General features: G+C 40.2%; 1 pseudogene; it reads left to right on the forward strand.

Moving 5' to 3' along the window:
- LOC129048209 (cyclin-Y-like protein 2) overlaps window positions 1-22488 on the forward strand; it is a 45974-nt pseudogene extending 23486 nt beyond the window's left edge.
- Window positions 22489-25985: the final 3497 nt, after the last annotated feature.

Here is a 25985-nt window from a genome sequence, read left to right on the forward strand (position 1 = left end):
GGGAAATTGTTAACAACAACCCTAATGCCCAAAGTCCTACCCAATGCTAATTAATTAAATCAAAAAGTCTCATGTTGAAAATAAGGCAGTTATTAAAGCTCCTCAGTTGATTTTAATGTGCAGCAAAGTTTGAGAGACTCTGCTTAATTTGAATTTTGGATGAGAAACTGCTCCTATTTGGTGGGAACTTGGGCAAGTCAGTTTTAAGGTTTCTTTCCCTGATCTGTAAAATGAGTGTTGGATTAAATGTCATATAAGGTCATTGGTCCTTTCCAGCATGTAACTTCAAATTCTGTGATTTTAAAATGATTTTAGAGATGAAAACTACTTGAAGCACTGTAGACATATCCATCTTAAATGCTAATGTTACAGGCTTTTTAAAAAGTGTTAATATTGTATAGACCCATTATTAAAATTCAGATTTGCCTTCCCTCAGTTATTCTGAGCCTCATTCTAGATGCTGAGGGCAAATGGAAGCACATAACTTATGCAAGAGAACTTCTTGTTTTGTGATATGCAGCATCTGTGCGTAACTTAGGAATACAGTTACATATATCTGAAGAGGTGTATCTGTTCATATATATTTCAGTTAAACTAGTTGAAGGTACCTGCCATTCACATTATACTGTGTTGTGTTACACTGCCTTGTTAGCACAGCTTATTTTAGGATCACTGCACCTATCATTGATTTCCTGTGTGCTTATGTTTACTAATATATTTTTTAATAATTATGCAAAAGTGATTTCAAATAATTTTGTTATAAAGCACTTTCATTATGTATTTTTAGGGAAATAATTTAAAATGGGTGGGAGGAGATAGTGAACTAAACTAAAATGCAGGACCTAACATCTTAGAAAATAAAACACTACTGTATGTCTTAAACATATGGACACATAGATGTAAAGTGCATGAAGCTGTGTGTGGTGGCTCATGCCTGTAATCCCAGCACTTTGGGAGTTCTGAGGCAGGCGGATCACTTGAGGCTAGGAGTTTGAGACAAACCTGGCCATCATGGTGAGACCCTGTCCCTACTAAAAATACAAAAATTAGCTGGGCATAGTGGTGCAAACCTGTAGTTCCAGCTTCTTGGGAGGCTGAGGCATGAGAATTGCTTGTACCTGGGAGGTGGAAATTTTGGTGAGCCAAGATTGCGCCACTGCACTCTAGTCTGGGTGACAGAGTGAGACTCTGGGTCAAAAAATAAATAAATGCATAAAATAAATTGCATGGGATGAAAGCTTTTGTGGGTAGAAGAGCATATAACAGGGAAATATGTTGTTATTTATATATTATAATCATCAACCGAAACATGTCTTCTAAAGGCATACTGCCTTGCATTTTGGTTCTCATATTTTTGCTAAAAGCTAAGAAACAAAAACAAGAAAGTGCCCTTATGGTACTGTTCTGAACTATAAGATATGAATTTCAGAGCTGCTAAGAGTGTTTCCTCTGCCCCCCTTTTAAAAAATGTCTTCAAGCCTAACAAATGATAACATTTATTGTTATGAATATTTTTTCCTTCCACAGTGTGACCTTGGCGATATATTATCATATCAAGCAAAGGCGAGCTTTTCTAAAACCTGTCTTGTTATTCTGGCTAATTACTTTGCATGATATCAAGCTCAGCGTTAGGTCACAGCTCTAGACATCATAAGCTGTATTGTGCCTACTAAAATATCGCAGCAAACTATTTGTGTTTCCTTTGGTCCTTGAGACTTTTTTAATTCTTAAATGATTGAGTATCCCAATGAGTATGATTTTATATTGATTATATTTATATTTACTGTGATAGAAATATAAAATTGATATTTTTTTCAAAATATTTTTAGTTTAGATTTCACAGACTTAACACTATTGCTATCATGAGCTAGATAATGCTTTGTGAGGACTGTCCTGTTCATTACAGAAAGTTTAGCAACATTGATGGCCTCTACCAACTAGATGTCAGTAGTAACCCATGACCCAGGTTGTGGCAATAGAAAATATTCCTTGAGAACGATACTGTTAACATAAAGTTTTAGATGAAAATATAACTTTTCTATGATAAAACGTTGAGTAAAAAGTGTGTCATGTATTTATATTATTGAAAATCTGTAGTGTTGAGCTTAATAGAAGGCAGCTGGATTCTCTCTTTCTTTGCAATTTGCTTTAAAGAAGCAATAAGATGATCTAGCCTCACACAAATATATAGTTGGTAAAAGGTGTATTTTTAAAGCTTTAAGACAGTTTGGGTATTCTTTAATACTAAATCAAAACTTCACAAGTGCTAGTTTCTTAAATTAGTTATAGTGGCATTTTACATATTAGCAAATGTATTCCATCAGTACTCACCGATCTTTCTTGCACAATAAATTGTTCTTTCCCCACATACTTGCATTTATAATATTCTGCATTAGTTATTTAGAAAATATTGGTTTATGTTTTATTGTATCAGAAATCACTTTTTTAAATGTAACCACCAATCTTATTTTAAAACATCTTTAAGTATTGAGAAGCTGTCAAGCTTACAGTAAAAGGAACAAGTTTTTCAAAGTCCTCAGGAAAGCTTAAATTTTGTCTTTGGAAACATATACTTATTTTCCTTGTGACACATTTTGTGACACATTTCCTTGTGAATGAGTGACAGCTTCATTTATTTTTGAGAATGATAGTTGCACCTTTTTTTAAGACCAAGTTTCACTCTGTCACTTGGCTAGAGTCCATTGGCATGATCTCAGCTCAAGCAGTCATCTCACCTCAGGTTCCTGAGTAGCTGGGACCACAGATGTGTGTCAGCATGCCTGGATCATTTTTTTTGTATTTTTGGTAGAGACAGGGTTTCATCATGTTGCCCAGGCTGGTCTCGAACTCCTAAAGGAGCTCAAGTGATCTGCCTGTTTTGGCCTCCTAAAGGGCTTGGATTTTACAGGAGTGAGCCACTGCGCTGGCCGGTTGTATTTTTAAATGAAATTGATGTTTCTCTTTAGTTATCTGCAGTATATTCTCATGATATATTTATTATTTTCAGTAGTTTAAATTAAGGGAAGCTAGCAAATCTGAATCACATTTACATTTATTAAAGTTCTAAAGAGAGTATTGCCCACCACTACTACTTTGTAAAACATTTCTGTGTTTCAGTGTGTGGTTAGAGGAGTGAAAATGTGTTTGGTTTATTGCCATTGCCTGTTAGGGAGGGTCAATACTCACAGGCAGTTCTGACTGGTTATGGTATAAAAGACTTCACAGTACAGGACATGCTATGCTGAGGAAGAAGAGGTCAGGAAACCCTCTGCAAGTCAGTATCAAGGAGAATTTGTAAAAACTGTTTGCTTTGGTGAAGTAAACACCAAAGCACATAGGCACACAGGAGGCATTATTTTACTAAATGGATATTATACTAAGATATTAACAGTTTTTGAAGTAATACACATTCTTATTTTATAGAGATGCAGATAGATCTTTGGGCATATTTGATGAACGGTTACACCCACTTACAGTTAAGTGTCACTTTTTTATTTATTTATTTTATTTTATTTTTTTTGAGATGGAGTTTCGCTCTTGTTGCCCAGGCTGGAGTGCAATGGTGTCATCTTGGCTCACTGGAACCTCTGCCTCCCAGTTTCAAGCAATTCTCCTGCCTCAGCCTCCCAAGTAGCTGGGGTTACAGGTGCCCACCACCACACCTGGCTAATTTTGTATCTTTGGTAGAGAGGTTTCACCATGTTAGCCAGGCTGGTTTTGAATTCCTGACCTCGGCCTCCCAAAGTGCTGGGATTACAGGCATGAGCCACCGCACCTGGCCCAGTAAGTGTCACTTTTATTGAGTTTGTATTTTCTTTTCTTTTTTTTTTGAGACGGAGTCTTGCTCTGTTGCCCAGGCTGGAGTGCAGGGGCACGATCTCAGCTCACTGCAAGCTCTGCCTCCTGGGTTCACACCATTCTTCTGCCTCAGCCTCCCAAGTAGCTGGGACTACAGGTGCCCGTCACCACACCAGGCTAATTTTTTGTATTTTTAGTAGAGACGGAGTTTCACCCTGTTAGCCAGGATAGTCTCGATTTCCTGACCTTGGGATCTGCCCACCTCAGCCTCCCAAAATGCTGGGATTACAGGTGTGAGCCACCACGCCCTGCCTGAGTTTATATTTTCATCATAGATTTGTATCTGTTTCATGCCTGCAGTCAAAGGCATCTTTCTTTAAGTCTTGTTCCTCATTTCATGTGGCATCTAGTCATCTTATTTTAAAAGTGTTGTAAAAAGTACATGCTGGAATAAGAACTGATCTACAGGTATATTAGTGAGATAATATGAGCAAATATACTATCCAAATAACAGAAAACATATCTTTTTAAAAGATAATTGTCAGTAGTATCAAGTTATATAAGTATATATAAATACTTTTAACACAGAAGCATGATTTTTATGAAGAGGGTTAAAAATAATTTAAGTTCTCCGGGTGCGGTGGCTCATACCTTTGTAATCGCAGCACTTTGAGAGGCTCAGGCAGGGGGATCACTGGAGGTCAGGAGTTTGAGACCAGCCTGACCAATGTGATGAAACCCTGTCTCTACTAAAAATACAAAAATTATCCAGGCATGGTGGCATGCGCCTGTAATCCCAGCTACTCAGGAGGCTGACATAGAAGAATCGCTTGAACCCAGGAGGCAGAGGTTGCAGTGAGCTGAGATCACACCATTGCACTCCAGCCTGGGCAACAAGAGTGAAAATCCATCTCAAAAAAAAAAAAAAAAAGAAGAATTTAAGTTTAAATTAACTTACATGGTGTAAAAACTTAAAAATGTATTTCCTCAGGTGCATAATAGCCACATGTGACTGGTGACTGTTGTATTTATCAGCACAGGCTTAGAGCTCATGGTTACAGGAAACTATTTTTTCAAAGTTTATTGCAGAGAAGAAGACATATGGTCAGTAAGACATTAAAGCCTAGTAATAGCTTACATTTGGATGGAATTATGTGGGGGAAAGGGTAAAAAAAACACAAACATTTTCTGAGCTTAAGCTCAATTATTTTTAAGTGAATGTTGATGAGTATTAAATCATTATGGTATTTCAGGATCCTACTGTTCATATTGTAAAAACTAAAAGACATCTCACCAATCAAAATTATCGTTAAGTGACACATGGGCACAAATGTGAACACTTCTGTCTTAAGAGCACCTCAGGTTTTTTCTTCAATGGATACTTACATTGCATCCTTTCTTCTTTCAGTAAGAAGAGGTTTTGGAGGAATATTTTAAGTATGATCCTTAACACAAATTGGTTTTCAGATTTGTTCATATTCTGTTTAAAGCCATAAGGCTAACAGCTGAATTTGCAATTGTAAGATTGGTAAGATATTTTCTATTTATAAAGCAGCTTTAGAAATTCTTCTTGTAAACAGGGTGGTGTGGTCCTGTTTTTAAATAACAGTAGGTTTCTGAAATTATCTCAGAATTTTAAGATAAACTTACAAAAGCAAATAAACACATTTTAGTTGAATCATCATTATGGCTTAAAATCTCACAATTGCTTTTCTCATCACAGAGCAATTGCTATTAAAGGCAGCAGGAGGGATTTCTGATTTCTCCCCCGACACTTCAGTAAACACATGCACACACAGTGCACACACATCCAGGGCTTGTGGAGGGTTTGGAATGGGGAGCAGTAACAAAACCATCTGGCCGAAGGGCAGGAAGGGATGCTGGTGTAGGTCTAAGCTGAGTCCCAGGCTGTATCCCCAGGCAATTCTGATGCATGTTGTCATTGACAGCTGCTGCCCTCAATTCTTTGTTCCTTGGATGATGTGGGTTAATATATCCCTGCTGATCACCTGTGCCTGCTCTTGACGTTGCCCGGCAATGTGGTTCCATTTGGTCTACCAAACCATAGCTGTGTCATTACATTTACATTATCCCTACAGAATTCCTTTTCTAAAACTATAATTTTAAATAATATATTCTGTTCAAATTGTTAAAAATAGTCTTACTCCTCCCTACAACAAACCTATAGAGGAAAGTCAACTTCATGGCCAGGAATGAAAAAATACTTATGTCAATACTTCTTTAGCAACCAGTTAAAGTCTAGAGGAGAAGGCTCCTGCTGTGCACTTGAATGAAAGCCCTGAAAGGGCGCTGGACCAGATACAGGCCTTCTCGAGGAGCTGCAAGTCATTTGGAACTCTTAGCACGTGCTAGAGGGAAGCAGGAGTGGTGCTTCCAGATGTAGAGAGATAGGTGATGCAGGAGGGAAAGCTGGATTGGAAAAGGGAGAGTTTTGTACATGGGCTAAGCTTGATGTGCCTTTGAGAGAGCAGAGTAGCAGAGTCTAGTCATCATTTGGATATACAGGACTAGAGCATGAATCTGACATACAGCTACAGAATGAAGAGCAACAGCAGCTCTTTAAATACCAAGAAAGTGTGTAGAATGAAATTGGACAAGCCGGGCATGGTGGTTTCATGCCTTTAGTCCTAGCTACTTGGGAGGCTGAGGTGGGGGAATTACTTGAGCCCAGCAGTTTAAGTCCAGTCTGGGCCAGATGATAAGACTCTGTATTTATTTATTTATTTATTTATTTTGAGACAGAGTCTCACTGTGTCACCCAGGCTGGAGTGCAGTGGCACGATCTCGGCGCACTGCAAGCTCCGCCTCCCAGGTTCATTCCATTCTCCTGCCTCAGCCTCCCGAGTAGCTGGGACTACAGGCGCCCGCCACAACACCCGGCTAATTTTTTGTATTTTTAGTAGAGATGGAGTTTCACTGTGTTAGCCAGGATGGTTTCAATCTCCTAACTTCGTGATCTGCCCACCTCAGCCTCCAGAAGTGCTGGGGTTACAGGCATGAGCCACCGTGCCCACCCGAGACCCTGTATCTTAAGAAAACAAAAAGTAAGGCTGGGTACATTATCTCATGCCTGTAATGCCAGCACTTTGGGAGGCCAAGTTGAAAGGATTGCTCAAGTGTAGGAGTTCAAGACCAGACTGGGCAATAAAGTGAGACCCATTTCTATGAAAAAAAAATAAATAAATAAATAAGAAATTAGCTGGACATGATGACACATGCCTGTGGCACCAGCAACATGGCAGGCTGAGGCAGGAAGATCACTTGAGCCCAGGAGGTGGAGGCTGCACTCCAGCCTGGGCAAATGAGTGAGGCCCTGTCTCAAAAACAGTTAAAGTGGACAGAAAATAGTTCTGTAAGGACTATTATCATTTGAGAGACAAGCCCCCAGTGGAGTAGCCACTAGAGTGGGAAGAGGAAAAGCAGAAGAGGATAATAAAAAGAGAAAGAGTTCAAGATAGGAGAAGCTGTGGTCACAGTGCTGAATGCTTCCAAGCAGTGACTTGATTCGTGAACACTCACTGGATGCTGACCCTGTGCCGCTCTTCTAAGTGCTGGGGTAGAGGAGAGGACAGGTGGAACACAGTTCTTGCTTTTATGAGCTTATGTTCTAGGAAGATGGAACTTAAGTATTTTCTCAGGTAGTATGAAACAGCAGGAAGAGGAAGCAGGATAAAGGGATACAGAGTGATTGGGGGCTATTTTAGGTAGAATGATAAGGAAGAGCCTCTCTAGAGAGCTGATATTTGAACAGTGACCTGACTGAAGGAACAACGGACAAGAGTGCTGACATTACAGGCAGCAGGATGACTGCCAAGACAGACAGAAATGCATTTCTTATGTGTTTGAGGAACAAATGGCAAGGTAACCAGAATGGTCAGAGTGGAGAATGAGGGAAAAACAGTGGAGATGAGGCCCCTCAGGCAGTACCATAGCTCACAGGGCCTTTTGGCTTGTAGGCCGTAGGAAGAAGTTAAGGTTTTACTCCAGTTTGATGGGAAGCTCATGGTAGATCTTGAGCAGGGGAGTGCCATGCTCTAAATGAAGAGGTTATGCTGGCTGCTTTGGGGACACTAAGCCATAATTGGGAGGCAGAGTGAAGGCAGCGAAGAGGGTTAAGAAGCAACTAGGGTAATACAGGTGACCAGTGACAGACCGTGGGTCACCATCAAACCATGCAGACTACCAGTGAAGGTAGACGTAAGAGGCATTGCACACAGATTGGAGCAGGGGAACTGAAATGCAGGTATTTGTCTCAGCACCTAGGCAAATGGCAATGTATGCAGAGCTTTAGTTTGTCAGCGTGAAGGCACAAGAGACAAATGCCTGTTGGCAAGAGGAGCCTTGGGAGAATCATGTCAGCAGGGGCAGGCAGTGTAGCTGAAGGAGAGATGGAAGATGAGGAGCTGGCATGAGGGGATGGTGCTGTGAGCACCAGTGAGAGGACACAGTTGGAGAGGAGTGGGGAGTGGAATTGGGGACAAAGGAAACACAATTTGGAGGAAATCTCTGGTAGAGAGGAAGAAAATCTTCAGAAAGAGGTGATTGTGGGAACAGTGTGCTGCAAAAGTGAGATGGGATCAACTGCACTGAGGGAAGAGTTGGCATCAGTGGGAATAAACTCTCAAACTCACCCAGAAGGGCATGTGGCATGGTTGAGTGTCAGCAGGTCAGCAGCTTAGCAGGAAAGGGGACAGGAAGTAGAGGGCTTGCCATGTTGTTTCAGAGGTCTCTGATTCCTATGCAGTTGAACCCTGGGAGGGAGGTTCACTCTTGAAATACTTGAGAGCGCAGAGTTTGGGAGAAAGGGAGCAGAATCTGTAAAACATCCTGTTCAATCGCCATTTGTTTTTGAAAACATACCTGAGTTTGGTAGTGTTCAGATCAGTATCAGATCTGGCAGTGTTCTGCAATCTGATACCCTTCAGACAAGAAATAAACTCACTTATTTATATAACGTTTTGTCCTTTTGTTTCAATGTAAAGAGTTCAAGTAGCTCACAGACATACTGTTCTGCAGAGCACCCTCTGAGGTAACAACACCTCACAGCTCACCTTTAATCTTTACTCAGCAGTTCACTTTGCCCAATTCTTCATAGGACAGATGTTTGATAGATGTAAAGTAATTCATGGGATTGTCTCACCAACTGCCTGGCAGGTGTAGAGGAATCCCAGGGATACAGAGACTGGAAGTTGTTTCCACCTTAAAACCAACAGAATTGTCTAAGTTGCAGATGATGTAAGACAGAATAAATTTTTATGAAGTGATCATGAAGATGTGCAAAATAGGGGCTGTGAGAAGGACCATCCTTTATACACATGGGTTTCTTATCAACTGAGCAACTGAATATGGGGAATGTTTTACAACCCCACAGACTTGGGCCTGCCATGCTGCTCTGCACAGCAGCTGCTGGGAGGCTCTCTTGACCAGCAGTTTTTTAAGCTAGTGCCACAGAAGGGTGAGTTTTTGTGAAAAGGAGATTAACATTTGCTCACTATTACACGGGTTTTACATATTCAAGCTTGATGTACTTGTGAAATTCCCATCTACCTACCAGATCCATATGAGACATTACATGTGGTAGGCACTTAAGGATTTATTGAATGACTTTAATCCACACTGGGCCTGTATGTGTGCTGTCTTTTATGAGTGTGAAGGTGACAACACTTCCTGTCTTCATGATACCCTTGGCTGAGATGTACGGTCATTCTTGTGACCAAAATTGGCTGTGAATTTCCATGGGCAGAGTAGGTAGCAGAAGTATCTGACCTATGATTGTGATATGGCCCCTTGTTTGGCCTGATCAAGCAAATCTCTGTAGAACATAAACACTTACTTTCTGGTCAAAACCAGAAGAAATCTGTCATTCATAAAGATTCTTATCACAGCACTTAAATTGAGCTAAGTCAAAGGCCAGTTCTCTGTTTTGCAGATATACATAGAAAGACTTGTAAGTTATGCTGATATCAACATTTGTTCAACTAACTGGAAGAGGATTGTCTTGGGAGCCATTCTTCTTGCCTCCAAGATTTGGAGTGATATGGGTGTGTGGAATGAGGACTACTGCAAGCTCTTTGAGAACATTACAGTTGAAGAAATGTGAGTTTGTACAGTTTTTGTGAACTAACCATTTGTCAGTACTTTATCTGCTCCCGTAAACTTAAACACTTTAAGAAATATTGTTAAAGGTTACATTGTGCAGATAATGAAAATGGGCATAAACACCACACATACTTTTTCCATCCAGCTTTAGAACAACAGTTCATATTTTTCATTGTTTGCTGGTAGGTCTTGGTAAATTGATGTTTTAATAATCTGCTCATAAATTGAAAAGTATTTTTCTGGTGAATATTTTTGGCATTATCTTACCAGTGTACTACCAGAACATAATGATACAGTAAATATCTTTATGGCTTTTTCAAAGCTGTGTGCAAGTTCCAGTCTCTTTGTAAGGAGCACATGTGTGGCCTTTGAAATAATTATTTGGCCAGTGACAGGTCTAGGGCCTCTGGACTGTAAAAAATGTGTAGTTTCACCCTGAGTTACACATTGTGAATTTGCCTTTGCTGGTGTTCCCCCTGCTTTTATCTGAAGTTCTGTTTTATAGAAACCTTGAGATACAGAATAGCCACAGATCCCTGTGCCCCTGTCCCATCCCCAGTAGGAGTGTTGCATGTGTTTAGAAATTGGGCTGATGAGTTAGAAGTTCCAGTGTTCCCCTCAGGCAGTCTGAGAAACATTGCTGGAGCATCACCCAGTGCTCACCACACTCAAGAGTTTCCCGGGGCACTCATACAACCACAGTAGCACTTTGGGGGCCCCGAGTTACCTGTGAGAGTGCAAGAAATCTTGCTGAGTCATGGGGTTGCTCACAGATGGCACCAACATGATGCTGAAACAGAAGCTTCATGGGGTCTTTCTTCCAGTCTAGCCTCATGACTGCTTTAAAGGGAAGGGCCTTGGAGCTGGTAGGTAGAGAGAGCCAGGGAGGCATTTCAAGCAGAGGCTCTCACAGTGTCCACTAGGCAGTGAGAATGGCTTTGTGGGTGACACTTAGGGAAACCTGAAGGAACAACTCTTGATGACATTGAGCACCATATGAAGATCAAGATCATGACAGGCAGTGGCAAGAGGTTTTGGGTTTTTGTTTTTCTTTTTTTTTTTTTTTACATTTGCCTGTTACTCCACTTAAGACTGTCTTTCAGAATGTATGCACAGAGGTGGAGCCTGATGGCTGAATAGCAGTCTCTGCCAATTGTGCTCCCCACAGGAATAGCAAATTTAGCAACTATCTAAATAAAAAAACCACCTGCATAGGAACTAAAACTCAGGTAAGCAATCATAGTACCTGGTTTTAACTTCACATCACTGAAAGAAGGACTGAATAGTGTAGAAAAGACAGTCTTGAATTGCTGATGCCACCCTTTCCCCATGTCCCAGCAGTGGACCTGTGGTGAGGAGAGGGGCTACATGCTTGGCGGAGGGAGAGCACAGCAACTGTGGGACTTTGCACTAAATTCAGTGCTGCCTTGTCATAGCAGAAAGCAAAGCAAGGCTGCACTCATCCAATGCCCACCCACGGAGGAAACATTTAGACTAGCCCTAGCCAGAGAGGAATTGTTCATGCCAGTGGTTGGAACTTGAGTTGTGAAAGGCTACTGGCTACTGTGGGATAAAATACTCTGGGGTCCTTAATAAATCTGAAAGTCTATCTAGGCCACAAGGACTGCTGTGCTGTGCTTGGAGACAGTGTATTTAGGGGCATGTGACCTACAGAGACAGCAGCTGGGGCAGCTAGGGAGTGCTTGCCCACCCTTCCTCCAATCCTAGACAGTGCAGCTCACAGCTCTGACAGAGACCTCTTTCTTCCTCTTGAGGGGAGGAAAGAGGACTTTGCCTTGCAACTTGGATACTAGCTCAGCCACAGTAGGAGAGGGCACTTGTCAGAGTCTTGAGACCCCCATTTCAGGTCCCAGCTTCAGGATAACATCTCTAGGCAAACATTGGGCCAGAAGGGAACTTGCTGCCTTAAAGGGACTCAGTAATGCCAGGATTCATCACTTTCCAATGAAAGAGCCCTTGGTCCCTGAAGAATCATCAGTGGTGACCAGGTAGTACATGCCATGGGCCTCGAGTGAGACTCAGAGATGTTCTGGCTGCAGGTGTGACCCAGGACATTCTCAGCTGTGGTGGCTGTGAGGAGAGACTCCCTCTGCTTCAGAAAAGCCGAGGGAAGAGTTAAGAGGATTTTTCTTGAGCTTAGATACCAGCTCAGCTACAGTGGAGAAGAGCACCAAGTGGGCTGTTGGAGTCCCTGATTCAGGCCTTGGCTCTTGGATGGCATCTCTGGACCTATCCTGGCCCAGAGGAGAGCCCACTGCCCTGAAGTTTGCGTTCCAGGCCAGGCAGCATTCACCATAAGCTGACTGAAGTGCTTGGGCATTGAGTGAGCATCAGTGGTGACCTGACAGTAATCCCCATGGGACTGTGTTGTTGGTGTATGTGGGGACAAACTACTCTGCCTAGGGAAAGGGGAGGGAAGAGTGGGAATGGATTTGCCTGGTGGATTCAGTGCCAGCTCAGCCATGGTAGAGCAGAACACCAGGTAGATGTCTAAGGTTTATGACTCCAGCCCTGGCTCCCAGACAGCACCTCTGGACCCATCCAGGGACCAGAGGAACTTACTGCACTTAAGGGAAGGACAGAAGCCTGGCTGGCTTCACTACCTGCTAATTGTAGAGCCCCAGGGCCTTGAGTGAAATAGGCAGTGGGTAGTTGTTACAGTGGGCCTTGGCCTGCCACAGTGCTGTGCCAGCTTTAGACCTAGTGCTGTTCCAGTGGTGGTGGCCACAGGGTTGCTTGTATTGCTCCTCTCTGAGCTCCAGGCAACCTAGCACAGAGAGAGAGACTTCATTTGTGGGAAAGTAAGGGAAGTGAGTCCCTGTCTGCTAATCCAGAAGAATTCCTTCAGGTCTGATCTCAGACCACCGATGTGGTACCTCCACAAGTCTGCAAAAAACAATGACATTCTTCACAGAAATAGAAATAAAAAATGAATTCTAAAATTTATATGTAACTACAAAAGACTTAGAATATCCAAAGTTATCCTGAGCAAAAAACAAACAAAACTGGAGGAATCACATTATCTGATTTCAAACTATACTCTATAGCTATAGTAACCAGAACAGCATGGCACTGGCATAAAAACAGACACATAAACCAATGGAACAGAATAGAAAACCCAAAAACCAGTTTATACATCTGCAGTGAACTCATTTTCAGCAAAGGTGCCAAAGCACATACAATGGGAAAATGACAGTCTCATCAATAAGTGGTGGTGGGAAAACTGGATATTCTTATGCAGAGGAATGAAACTAGACCTCTATTTCTCACCTTATACAAAAATCAAATCAAAATGGATTAAAGATTTAAATCTCAGCTGGGTGCAGTGGCTCATGCCTGTAATCCCAGCACTTTGGTAGGCTGAGATAAAAGAATCACTTGAGCCTGGTAGTTCAATACCAGCCCAGGCAAACCAGTGAGATTCTGTCTCTATTTTTTAAAACATTAAAAATTAAAAAAATTTTTAAATCTAAGACCTGAAATATGAAACAAATAAAACATTGGGAAAACTCTCTGGGATACTGGACTCAGCAAATATTTCTTGAATATTTCATAAGCACAGACAGCCAAAGCAAAAATGGGAAAATTAAGTCACATCAAGTTAAAAAGCTTCTGCACAGCAAAGGAAACAATCAACTAAGTGAAGAGACAACACACAGAATGGGGGAAGCTATTTGAAAACTATCTGACAAGGGATTAATTACCAGAATAAGAAGCTCAAAGAACTCCATAGAAAAAAAATCTAATAATCTGATTTTTAAAATGGGCAAAATATCTGAATAGGCATTTCTCAAAAGAGGACACATTAGCCAGGCATGATGACACATGCCTGTGGTTTCAGCTGTTTGGGAGGCTTAGGTGCAAAAATTACCTGGGCCTGGGAGGTTGAGGCTGCAGTGTGCTGTGATTGTACCACTGCACTCCAACCTGACTGACAAAATGAGATCCTGTTTCAAAACTAAGAAAGGCATACAAGTAGCAGATAGGTATATGAAAAGATACTCAACATCAATATCATTGATCAGAGAAATGCAAATCAAAATTACAATGAGAGATCATCTCACCCCACTTAAAATGGCTTTTATTCTAAAGATAGCCAATAACAAATCTGGTGAGAATATAGAGAAAAGATAACCCTCATACACTGTTAGTGGGAATGTAATTTAAGTACAACCACTATGGAGAAATGTTTGGAGGTCCTCAAAACTAAAAATAGAGCTACCATATGATCCAGCAATCCTACTGCTGGGTATATACGCAAAAGAAAGGAAATCAGTATAACAGAGAGATACCTGCATTCTCATGTATATTGCAGCACTATTCACAACAGCCAAGATTTGGAAGCATTCTGAGGTTCCATCAACAGATGAGTGGCTAAAGAAAATGTGGTACATATACACAATGGAGTACCATTCAACAATAAAAGAGAATGAGATCCTGTTATTTGCAAGAACATGGGTGGAAATGTTGAGTGAAATAAGCCAGACACACACGGAAAAACAAATTTCACATGTTCTCACTTATTTGTGGGAGCTAAAAATTAAGACAGTTTTTTGTTTGTTTGTTTGTTTTTTGAGGTGGAGTCTTGCTCTGTCACCCAGGCTGGAGTGCAGTGGCACTATGTCAGCTCACTGCAACCTCCGCCTCCTGGGGTCAAGCAATTCTCCTACCTCTGCCTCCCAAGTAGCTGGGATTACAGGCATGTGCCACTATGCCCAGCTAATTTTTGTATTTTTAGTAGTGATGAGGTTTCACCATGCTGGCCAGTCTGGTCTCGAACTCCTGACATTGTGACCCATCTGCCTCGGCCTCCCAAAATGCTGGGATTACAGGCGTGAGCCACTGTACCTGGCCTCAAACAATTTAACTCATGAAGATATAGAGTAGGAGAATTGTTAGCAGAGGCTGGTAAAAGTAGTATGGGGGATAAGGAGTAAGTGGTAATGGTTAATAGGTACACACATGTAGTTAGAAAGAAAAAATAAGATCTAGTATTTGATAGCACAACAGGGTGACAACACTCAAGAATTATTTAATCATACATTTTATAGTAACTAAAAGAGTGTAATTGAATTATTCATAAAACAAAGATATGCTTGAGGCATGATGGATACTTCATTTACCCTGATGTGATTATTACACATTGTAGTCATCAAAATATTTTATATACCACATAAATATATACACCTATAATATACTCCAAAAACATTTTTAAAGACTTTCATTCAGAATTACTACATTGTATATTTACAAGTGAATTGAGGATTCTTTTGACTAAGAAGAGACTCACTACTAGTGATGGTCAGTTGGTTTTGAAATGGCTGCTAAATTACTGCTTTGCTAATAGTAGAAACTGAGTTGTCACGGTGATATTGCTAGTAGCCATTTTAGCAAAGGATGTAACAGAAAATGAATTTGAAACAAACAGAAGTACTTTGAAAGTTGCAGAAGCTAAAGTGCTCTTAATCACTACTGTAATCAGTCTGTAAACTGGTTTCTTGAAGGGAGCAAAATTTGTAATTATGAACACTTAGCTCTGCTATAAGGCAGCTAAATTGTTTTCAAAACCTGCAGCTAATCCAGTGGGGCTCTAGTTCTAGTTACAAGGTCAGAGAATATCCAGAGAAATGTGCAGGTTTCCACAGATGTGAGCTCCAGAAGCAGTGGTGGCAGAAGCCAGCTGCAGTTCTACACAATGCTGTTTGTGAACGCAGAAGCACCCACATCTATGCTCTGAACAGAGCTATGTTCACGATTTTTAGAAACTGTAAAACGTTGCAACAAAGTGTGTAATGTACATTTATCTTGTCCCTCTGCTGTTGATTGTAATGATCTCTTTTGGACTGTAAATTGAACCATTTGAAAATTAGTGTTTATCAGATTTTTCTTAAAACTTTCAACATCTGTTTGTCTTGTTAGAATACATTTTCCTTCAGAAACATCACTAATTATCAGGGAAATGAAAATAAATACCACAATGTGATACCACCTTACTCCTGCAAGAATGTCCATAATTTAAAAATTGAAAAATCATACATGTTGGTATGGATTTGGTGAAAAGGGAACACTGACACTGCTGATAGGAATGTAAACTAGTACAACCACTATGGAAAACAGTACTGCCATTCAATCCAGCAATCTCACACTGGGTATCTACCCAAAGCAAAAGAAGTCATATGAAAAAGACACATGCACATGCGTGTTGGTAGCAGCACAATTTGCAATTGCAAAAATATGGAATGCCTATCAATGAATGGGTAGATAAAGTGTGGAATATATACACCATGGAATACTGCTGAGCCATAAAACAGAATGAAATGATGGCCTTTGCAGCAACCTGGATGGAGCTGGATGCCATTATTCTAAGTGAAGTAACTCAGGAATGGAAAATCAAATATCATGTGTTTTCACTTATGGGTGGGAGCTAAGCTAGGAGGATTTTATATGTATTTATACACACGCACACACACACACACACACACACACACACACATATACATATAAGTTAAACTGAGCAGCTCCTATTCAGAAAATTTGCTGTGCCTGTAAAGGGTATGCTATTCAGCCATTTAAAAAACAACAAAAAACTAAGAAGATACATATACTGTAGGCATAATGGTTTTATTCAATAACTAAGCCTCTATTAATAAACATGTTAATTATATAAAATACTGTATTTTACACATTTAAAATATGTTTATGGAAAAACATGAGATTATGAAGTACATATATTCCTATAGTAAATTAAGTCCTGATTAGCTGATTATTAAAGCATTATATGATTTACATTCCTATAGTCTTGTGGTTATATGAATAGGAAACTAATATTAGAAGTAGTTTCAGTAGGGTTTTCAGTTAAACAAATGAGAAAACCACATATCTGTTTATATCCTAACTGCTTTTCATACCAGAGAACATCAAGCATTTGTTGACTTAGCTAATGGATAAAACTTTAAAACCAAGAAACCAAATATGTTGTTGAGGTATTAATTGTTTTTATACAGTTAAGTCTTTACAGGGATTACTATGAAAGTGGTAAAATTACTCTAGTTTTATATTTATTTAAACATTTGACAAAGTGCTGGACACAGTGGCTCATGTCTGTAATCCCAGCACTTTGGGAGGCCGAGGTGGGAGTATTACTTGATCACAGGAGTTTAACACCAGCCTGGGCAACAGGTGAGACCCTGTCTCTACAAAAAGAATTTTAAAAAAATAGCCCAGCATGAACCTGTAGTCCCAGTTACTTGAAAGGCTAGGATCATGCCACTGCACTTCAGCCTGAGTGACAGAGAAAGATCCTATCTCAAAACAAACAAACAAACAAACAAACAAACAAAGTCTTTGGCCAGGACAGCTGGATAATCACGTGGCAGAGGGCTGCTCCCAGCTTGTTCCCCTCTCAGTACATTCAACTCATCCCCACATTCTGTTCTGGCCAGGGGTGACAGATGCTGAGCACCTTGAGGTTTCATTTCCAACTCAGGAGAAACACTGTGTAAGGCCAGAGCCCTAGCAAAAGGCATGTCATAAAAGGGGTTTAGTCTAGCCAAGGTGTTTCTCTTCGATCTTTCTACCATCTGAAGTGTAAAGAGTATTCCTGCCCTGTAATAGTGACAGCTAATAAATGGCATCCATCATTTCTGTCATCTGATCACTATTGTGATGCCTTGGGAGTGAGCATGGAGTCTGAGTTGTGCAATAGAACCCTCAAGAATGAGCCCTGAGTCAGCTTCACGAGTGCAGAGAAGGGTGTCCCCTTTCTCCTCAGCCCAAACTTGGGGTGCTAGATGCAGAATGGACTGCAAGCAGCTATGCCCTCTTTGGACATTAGTGTAGGAATCCACCCACATAGCCTGTACTTGTTTCAAAAAAGAATTTGGAGCTATTCTAGTAGATCAGTGTGATATTTTTAAATAAACAGAAAAAAATTTTATTAACTGACTTAACAAAAAACACTACCTATTAAATTCATCTAATATTGTTTAAGGAGTATCTACAAAATTCTGACTTCAATGTTTTCTTACAAAAGAAGTGGAAGTAAGGACAGAGACCCTTTCAAATGAAGAATCACTGAGAAACAAAATATTTATAAGTAGTATAACATTTGCTTATGCACATTGTTAAAGATTATGTCATAATCAGTTTGCATCAGGCTCTCCAATTTTGGAACACTGAGAGGATTTCCCTGTAGGGGAAATTTTCATATAAATGTTGAAGAAATTGTTAAAACTGAAAACTTTTCTGTATTTGGTAATCTACTGGAGTTCCAATCCAGTGTGCTTTCTTATATTTAGAAGGTCTCTCTACAGTGTGTTATCATGGGTCTTGGAGCAAATATCATGTAAATGAAGGCATTTCCACATTCTATACATTCATAGGTTTTATTTCAGAAATGAGTTCTTATCTTCATGTGGAACTGGAACAACTGAAGACCTTACCACGGATGTTTGTATTTATAAGGGTTTTCTCCATTGAATCCTTTCATGTTTTCAAAGAAATGAAAAAGCTGAAGGCTTTACTGTGTTTCTTAAGATTATGTCGATTTTCTCCATATTAAATTCTAATATGTCTTTGAAAGCACGTGGGAAAATCAAGTTCATTAACACAGTTTTTACATTCATGTTGTTTTTGTTTTTCTAAGTTTTCAAAGAGAACTGGGAAAGTTGCATGCTTTCTTGTATTTCTTAGATCGATAGGGTTCTGTACAGTGTGAGTTCTTTCATGTGTTCTAATAAAGTAGAGCACATGATGCCTTTACCACATTTCTTACATGAGAATAGTGTTTTTGAACTAACATTGTCCTGTGTTGGTTTTGTTGTGTTTCTCCTTCCTCAGGAATGAGTTGGAAAGGGAATTCTTGAAGCTAATTAATTATCATATCAGCATTACTGGTAGTGTTTATAGCAGATTCTACTTCAATCTTCGCACCTTGGCACATGACGACAGCCTGTATTCGCTAGTTTATCTTCTTGACAGAGAAAGAGCATGGAAGCTGGAGGTAAGGCTATGAAGTTACTAAGTGGGTTTTCAGTCAAACACCAATGCCAACATCTGTGACTAGGTCATATTAAGCAGTGATTAGAAAAATGGAAAGCTTCAAAATTAACTAACATACTGAAGAGCTTATTACTTTTTGGCATTCTATTTCCTGTATCTTTTATGGTTTTTACAAGGATCCACATTATTTGAAAATTATAGCTATTATCTTCCCTTTTATGACCATAATTCAGAATATTTTAATCAAATTTAATTCATTTGTAATCTTTCCCTTTTGAACCTTTACCCTTTCAAATAATCATACGTAAATGATTTCTTGTTATTGTATTCCAAGCAATGTCTACATACATAATGCACTTACCACTCTTGACTATTTTTTATTATTCAGTTTGCAAATTTATGTCATTTTCTACTGTATATACCACAGTGCAGTCAGTCCCATGGGTTTGTTAGACAAAGCATTAGTGCCTAAGCCAAGAGACCTGCACTTAGACTGTATAAGGTGTGTGTGTCTCAACTACTGGATGCAGAAAGTACATGGGATTTTACTGGAAATAACGTTTATGGGACAAAGTAATATTTATGGCTTGTGACTTTTGGTAAGTACACAGCAAAGTTACAGCTGACAAGGATGAACATTTAAAATAGGCATGTTCTGTGGTGCCTTGGAAGTATTTTAAAATAATACATTTTCTATCATAATTAATGTGCAAGTGAAGTAGTGCCTTTTGATGCTTTAGTCATTAGACTTCTTTGATGTTCCAATACAATCCAGCACATGCCTGCATCATTAAAATTTGCTTTGAGTATATAATAACTACTATAGATTGGGTAGAGTTTGAATAGATTAATAAACTAACTTTTTGCAAAAGTGTACATTCATTATGTTTAAGGAACAAGTACACAGGTAACAGATGATACTGCTCTTAGAAGCCTGTCACAATACTGTGACATCTTTGGGTGCCCAATTTTTAAGTAACTTAATAAAACAAGTTCCCCTTTGCTCCAGCAATCTAATTCTAGCCCTGAAAGGAGATTACCTTAGCGAGTTGACAGAACTTGGCGGTGTAAACCTCAGCCAAGTAGCTATAACTGGGCCGGGCACTGTGACTCATGCCTGTAATTCCAGCACTTTGGGAGGCCGAGGCGGGTGGACCACGATGTGAGGAGTTCAAGACCAGCCTGGCCAAGGTGGTGAAACCCTGTTGCTACTAAAAATATGAAAATTAGCTGGCACCTATAATCCCAGCTACTCGGGAGGCGGAGGCAGAGAAATGCTTGAACCTGGGAGGCGGAGGTTGCGGTGAGCCAAGATTGTGCCATTGCACTTCAGCCTGGGTGACAGAGCAAGAGTCCTTCTCAAAAAAAAAAAAAAAAAAAAAGTAGCTGTAACTGAGCTATCTGAAGGAGTTTGCATGTGTGGCTTGTTATCAGTGGTGACTGATTGTTAAAAGGTTGGAACCCTTTTTAAAATTGTACCTCTTTTCTATTTGACATTCTTAGGCTTTTTCAAGGATGGAACAAGACAAAATTTTCTGTAGTGCTGCCAAGAACAGGTCTTTGAGTGCTGATGATTTAATTCATTTTCAGCGTGCTAAGGCCATCCTCTTCTGAAGGAAGAAATGAGGGGTAGTGTAACCCCTCATTTTGATGAGATCTGAACCTCTCATCAAAAAAGAGAGGAAAATATTACCTCTCCTGCTAAAGAACTAGAAAAGTTGGTATTTTCAAAAGAAGAAACACCTCAATTCAAGTTAACTCAAGGACAACTAAGATGGCACTTCATAGCAAAGAATGGGACCTTGTCAGGGCAACAACACACTCTTACATTCTTCTGTCCCGTTTAATGTAAACAGAGTTATAAAAACCATTCCAAAGTGAAGACTCCTTCTGCCCACACACAGATATTTGCTTAGTATGTGGGCTGATAGCTGTGAACTATCTAAGGCTTTTAAAACAATAGTTTAACTTTTTAGATTTTAAAGATAACTTTTCTGTTTCTTTTATGTTTTCTCTTTTCCCCAATATTGCTGCATATGCATTTGGAATCAGTGCAGTATCACTGTTAAAACATGGGAGTCTAAGAACTCCTAAAGCCACTAGGAGCAGACCCAACATTGTCAGGTATGGAAGGGCTCTTCCTTCCTACATTTACCATGGAAGCTACTAGTTACTGGCGATCATCAAGCAAAAGCTGCCAGATAACATTTGCCATTCATATCCTTTGTAAGCCCTTCTTATTAGCAGTTTAGCATGTTTAGTGTTATAAAAAGAGAAAGTATTGGTTATTGATTATCTACTTTTATGAAGGTCTATGGTATATTTCTTGTGAACTATATTGGTTCTCATTTGCTGATACAGTTTCTTATTGTTAAGTAAATGTGTTCAAAGATGTTTTCATAGTGCCAAGCAGCATGGTGATCCAGTGGTTATATAAAAATAATAAAATATGAAGTGCCCTGAAAGTTTCAGGGCAGTTTTTAGCTTTAATGTAGTGTGCCTGGGCCTTCCAGAGGACTGCAGCATATGTATACATGCTGTAAATCTTTACAAAATATCATTTGAAAGTGTAATTGTATTTCTTCTTTTTATTTTTAATAGATGGTGCCTCACTATATTGCCCAAGCTACAGTGTAATGATTAATCAGAGACACAATCGTAACGCACCACAGCCTGAAAATCCTGGCCTCAAGCAATCTTCCCATGTCAGCCTACCAAGTAACTGGGACTGTAGGTGTGTACCACCACCTCTGGCTTTATTTTGCAGAATTTGAAAGTTAAGCTTTCAACTTTTTGTTTCAGTCAATATCTGCTATCTTCAAGAAGGAATGAAACAAAAAATTAAAATCTTAATATTCAGGAGCTAGGCATGCTTGTAGTCCCAGCTACTCATGAGGCTTAAATGGGAGGATCACTTGAGGCCTAGCCTTGGAGGCTGCAGTGCATTGTGATTGTGCCTGTAAATAGCCATTGCACTCCAGCCTTGACAACTTAATGAGACCCTGTCACCTTAAAAAATGGCAAAACTAAATAAACATAAAAGAAATACAACAAGCTTTTTAATTATGTTTTGTGAATATTTCTAGCATTGTTACTTCTACAAGGATCAAAGCTTAAAATTACACTAAGACTTTTGGAATTCTTGTGTTTTTATAAAGTGCCCTTTTCTCTTGTAAAGTAGCTCTTTGCAAGGCTTTTATCTGCAATGATCACCTCAAATTATTTTCCCTAGATGTGATAAAGAGGAGGATCTGTGTTAATTCACATGTAACAAATTAGGAGGAATTGGACCCTAATAGTAGTAGGTGATGTAATACATTTTATTATCCTACATGTTAACCTGAGTGCAGGTATCATATTTCATGTCCTGCTATTTAAAAAGAACTTCCATAAACCTTAGGAACCCTACCTCCTGAAAAAGTATCATTTATGGAATGCAGAGCTTAGAGATTGAAGTATTGATTACAGTTTTATTTTCAAAAGATAAATGCTACAATTGATGTGGTTTTCGTTTCTCATGTTTATATTAAAATAAAACCTAGTAAACTATTTAATTAAAATGTGGTGAGTGTGTTTATAACACTTCTATTCACATAGTGTTGCATCTCTGCCTAACTTAAATGGTTTAAATCAGTACTGATATGGCTTAAAGCATTTTTGTAAGTTGCCTTGAACATATACAAATTGGTTTAATCCATGTCTGTATTTAAGATGTAATACTTGTTTTCTCTTTTTTTTTTTTTTTTGAAATGGAGTCTAGCTCTGTTGCCCAGGTTGGGACTACAGGTGCACGCTGCCACGCTCGGCTGATTTTTTGTATTTTAGTAGAGACCGGGTTTCACCGTGTTGCCCAGGCTGGTCTCAAACTCCTGACCTCAGGCAATCCACCCGCCTTGGCCTCCCAAAGTGCTAGGATTACAGGCAGGAGCCACCATGTCTGGCCCTCAATTTTAAGATAATTTATTACACTTAAAATAACCCTCTGGCCACAATACTTAGTGGCATAGTGAGAAAATCAATAGAATAAGGAACACTAACATTGTTCTCTCCTTTGGCTTGAATTCTAGAAGGGAATACAGTCATTTAGATAAATGAAAAATTGGGTCAGCTTAGAATAAGAATATAAATGTCACTGAAAGTGGGCAGGTTCTCCAGCACATGTTATGGGGCATGGAAACTAAGTTGATAGTAGGTGGTAACTGGCAGTTTTCTTAGAGTTTGATACCTGGGAAAGATTAGTTCTTTAACATATGACTATGAAAAGGATTATCTGAGTACCAAAGCTCAAATTTACTTTGACTTTTTGGGTTATTTTAACATCTGTAATACAGACACCAGTGAAATTTTACTCTGGTAGAGCGTGAACTAACACTTTAACATCTTCAATACAAGGAAAAGACAAAGATCTGAAATATGCATTTGAACGAAGTGAAACGGCCATTTTTGTAGCACAAAAGCAGTTGCCTATTGGCAGTTTTATATAGTTTAATCTGAGATGAACTATCTAATCTTAGGGCTCAATGTTTGTAGAGAAATTTTCCTGGTCTTTTATTCACATTTTCTTTTTATGTAACCTAGATGCCCATACGTTACTGAAATCAAACAACACTAAATCCTGATTTTACTACAACTCAAGGTTCAGTTTTTTTGTGTGTCATTTTCCCACATTTCCAAATACACTATTCCTTGGTTTAAAAAAAACATGCCAAAGCCAATCTTAACCCAAAACCAAATTACTCTTGATTCTGTATTCAGGTTATGCAGTGTTTCTGGAAACTAATTTTGCTGCAGTGTGCTGGTTAGCTAGAATCTTTTATCACCCAGCCCTTTCCCTAACCACATTTAAGATTTCTGTGGCTTCATTTTTTCCTCACACAGCATCCTTGAATATGGAACTATATCTTTGACAGCTGGCAGAGAAATCTCCCATGTAAGTGCCAGTTTCTAAGCAAATTTGCAGAGAACACACAGAATCTATCAAGTTAAGGATTAGATGACCTTAAGTCTAATGGCCAGACATTTATTTGCCCAGTTGGGCCCAACATTCTGCCAGCAAGTAATGCAAAAGATCTAGGAGCCTTTCATTGAAGCCTGCCCCCTAGGACACAGGTTTCTAAGGCAATTTCTACTGAACTCTTTTTTTTTAAGATGGAGTCTAGCTGTGTCACCAAGGCTGGAGTGCAGTGGTGAAATCGCAGCTCACTGCAACCTTCACCTCACAGGTTCAAGCAATTCTCCTGCCTCAGCCTCCCGAGTAGCTGGGACTATAAGTGCCTGCCACCATGCCCAGCTAATTTTTGTATTTTTAGTAGAGATGGGGTTTCACCATATTGGCCAGGATGGTCTCGAAATCCTGACCTTGTGATCCACCCACCTCAGCCTCCCAAAGTGCTGGAATTACAGGTGTGAGCCACTGCACCTTGCGTCTATTGAACTCTTAAATGCATTTGGTGAGGGAGTGGTTCCAAGATGGCCGAATAGGAATAGATTCAGTCTACAGCTCCCAGCATGAGCAATGCAGAAGAGGGGTGATTTCTGCATTTCCAACTGAGGTACCAGGTTCATCTAACTGGGGCTTGTCAGACAGTGGGTACAGGACAGTGGGTGCAGTGCACCCAGCGTGAGCCGAAGCAGGGCGAGACATCGCCTCACCTGGGAAGCACAAGCCTTCAGGGGATTCCCTTTCATAGCCAAGCAAAGCTGTGACTGATGGCACCTGGAAAATCGGGTCAATCCCACCCTAATACTGTGCTTTTCCAATGGTCTTAGCAAAGAGCACTCAAGGAGATTATATCCCACGCCTGGCTCGGAGGGTCCCACACCCACACAGCCTCACTCATTGCTAGCACAGCAGTCTGAGATCGAACTGCAAGGCAGCAGCGAGGCTGGGGGAGGGGGGCCCACCATCGCTGAGGCTTGAGTAGGTAAACAAAGTGACTGGGAAGCTTGAACTGGGTGGAACCCACTGCAGCTCAAGGAGGCCTGCCTGCCCCTGTAGACTCCACTGCTAGGGGCAGGGCATAGCTGAACAAAAGGCAGCAGAAACCTCTGCAGACTTAAATGTCCCTGTCTGACAGCTTTGAAGAGAGTAGTGGTTCTCCCAGCACGGAGTTTGAGATCTGAGAATGGACAGACTGCCTCCTTAAGTGGATCCCTGACAACCAACTAGCCTTTCTGGGAGGCACCACTCAGTAGGGGCAGACTAACACCTCACACAGCCAGGTACCCCTCTGAGAAAAACCTTCCAGAGGAACAATCAGACAGCAACATTTGCTGTTCAGCAATATTCGGTGTTCTGCAGCCTCTGCTGCTGATACCCAGGCAAACAGGGTCTGGAGTGGACATCAAGCAAACCCCAACAGACCTGCAGCTGAGGGTCCTGACTGTTAAAAGGAAAACTAACAAACAGAAAGGACATCCACACCAAAATCTCATCTGTATGTGACTATCGTCAAAGACCAAAGGTAGATAAAACCACAAAGATGGGGAAAAAACAGAACAGAAAAACTAAAAATTCTTAAAATCAGAGTGCTTCTCCTCCTCCAAAGGAACGCAGCTCCTCACCAGCAACAGAACAAAGCTGGATGGAGAATGACTTTGACGAGTTGAGAGAAGAAGGCTTCAGATGATCAAACTTCTCCAAGCTAAAGGAGGAAGTTTGAACCCATTGCAAAGAAGTTAAAAACCTTGAAAAAAGATTAAACAAATGGCTAACTAGAATAAACAATGAAGAGAAGTCCTTAAAGGACCTGCTGGAGCTGAAAACCATGGGATGAGAACTACATGACGAATGCACAAGCTTCAGTAGCCGATTCGATCACCTGGAAGAAAGGGTATCAGTGAGTGAAGATCAAATGAATGATATGAAGCGAGAAAAGAAGTTTAGAGAAAAAAGAGTAAAAAGAAATGAATAAAGCCTCCAAGAAATATGGGACTATGTGAAAAGACCAAATCTACGTCTGATTGGTGTACCTGAAAGTGACGGGGAGAATGGAACCAAGCTGGAAAACACTCTGCAGGATATTATCCATGAGAACTTCCCCAAC

The sequence above is a fragment of the Pongo abelii genome, chromosome 8 (genome assembly GCF_028885655.2).
Source record: "Pongo abelii isolate AG06213 chromosome 8, NHGRI_mPonAbe1-v2.0_pri, whole genome shotgun sequence".
Taxonomy (NCBI): Eukaryota; Metazoa; Chordata; class Mammalia; order Primates; family Hominidae; genus Pongo; species Pongo abelii.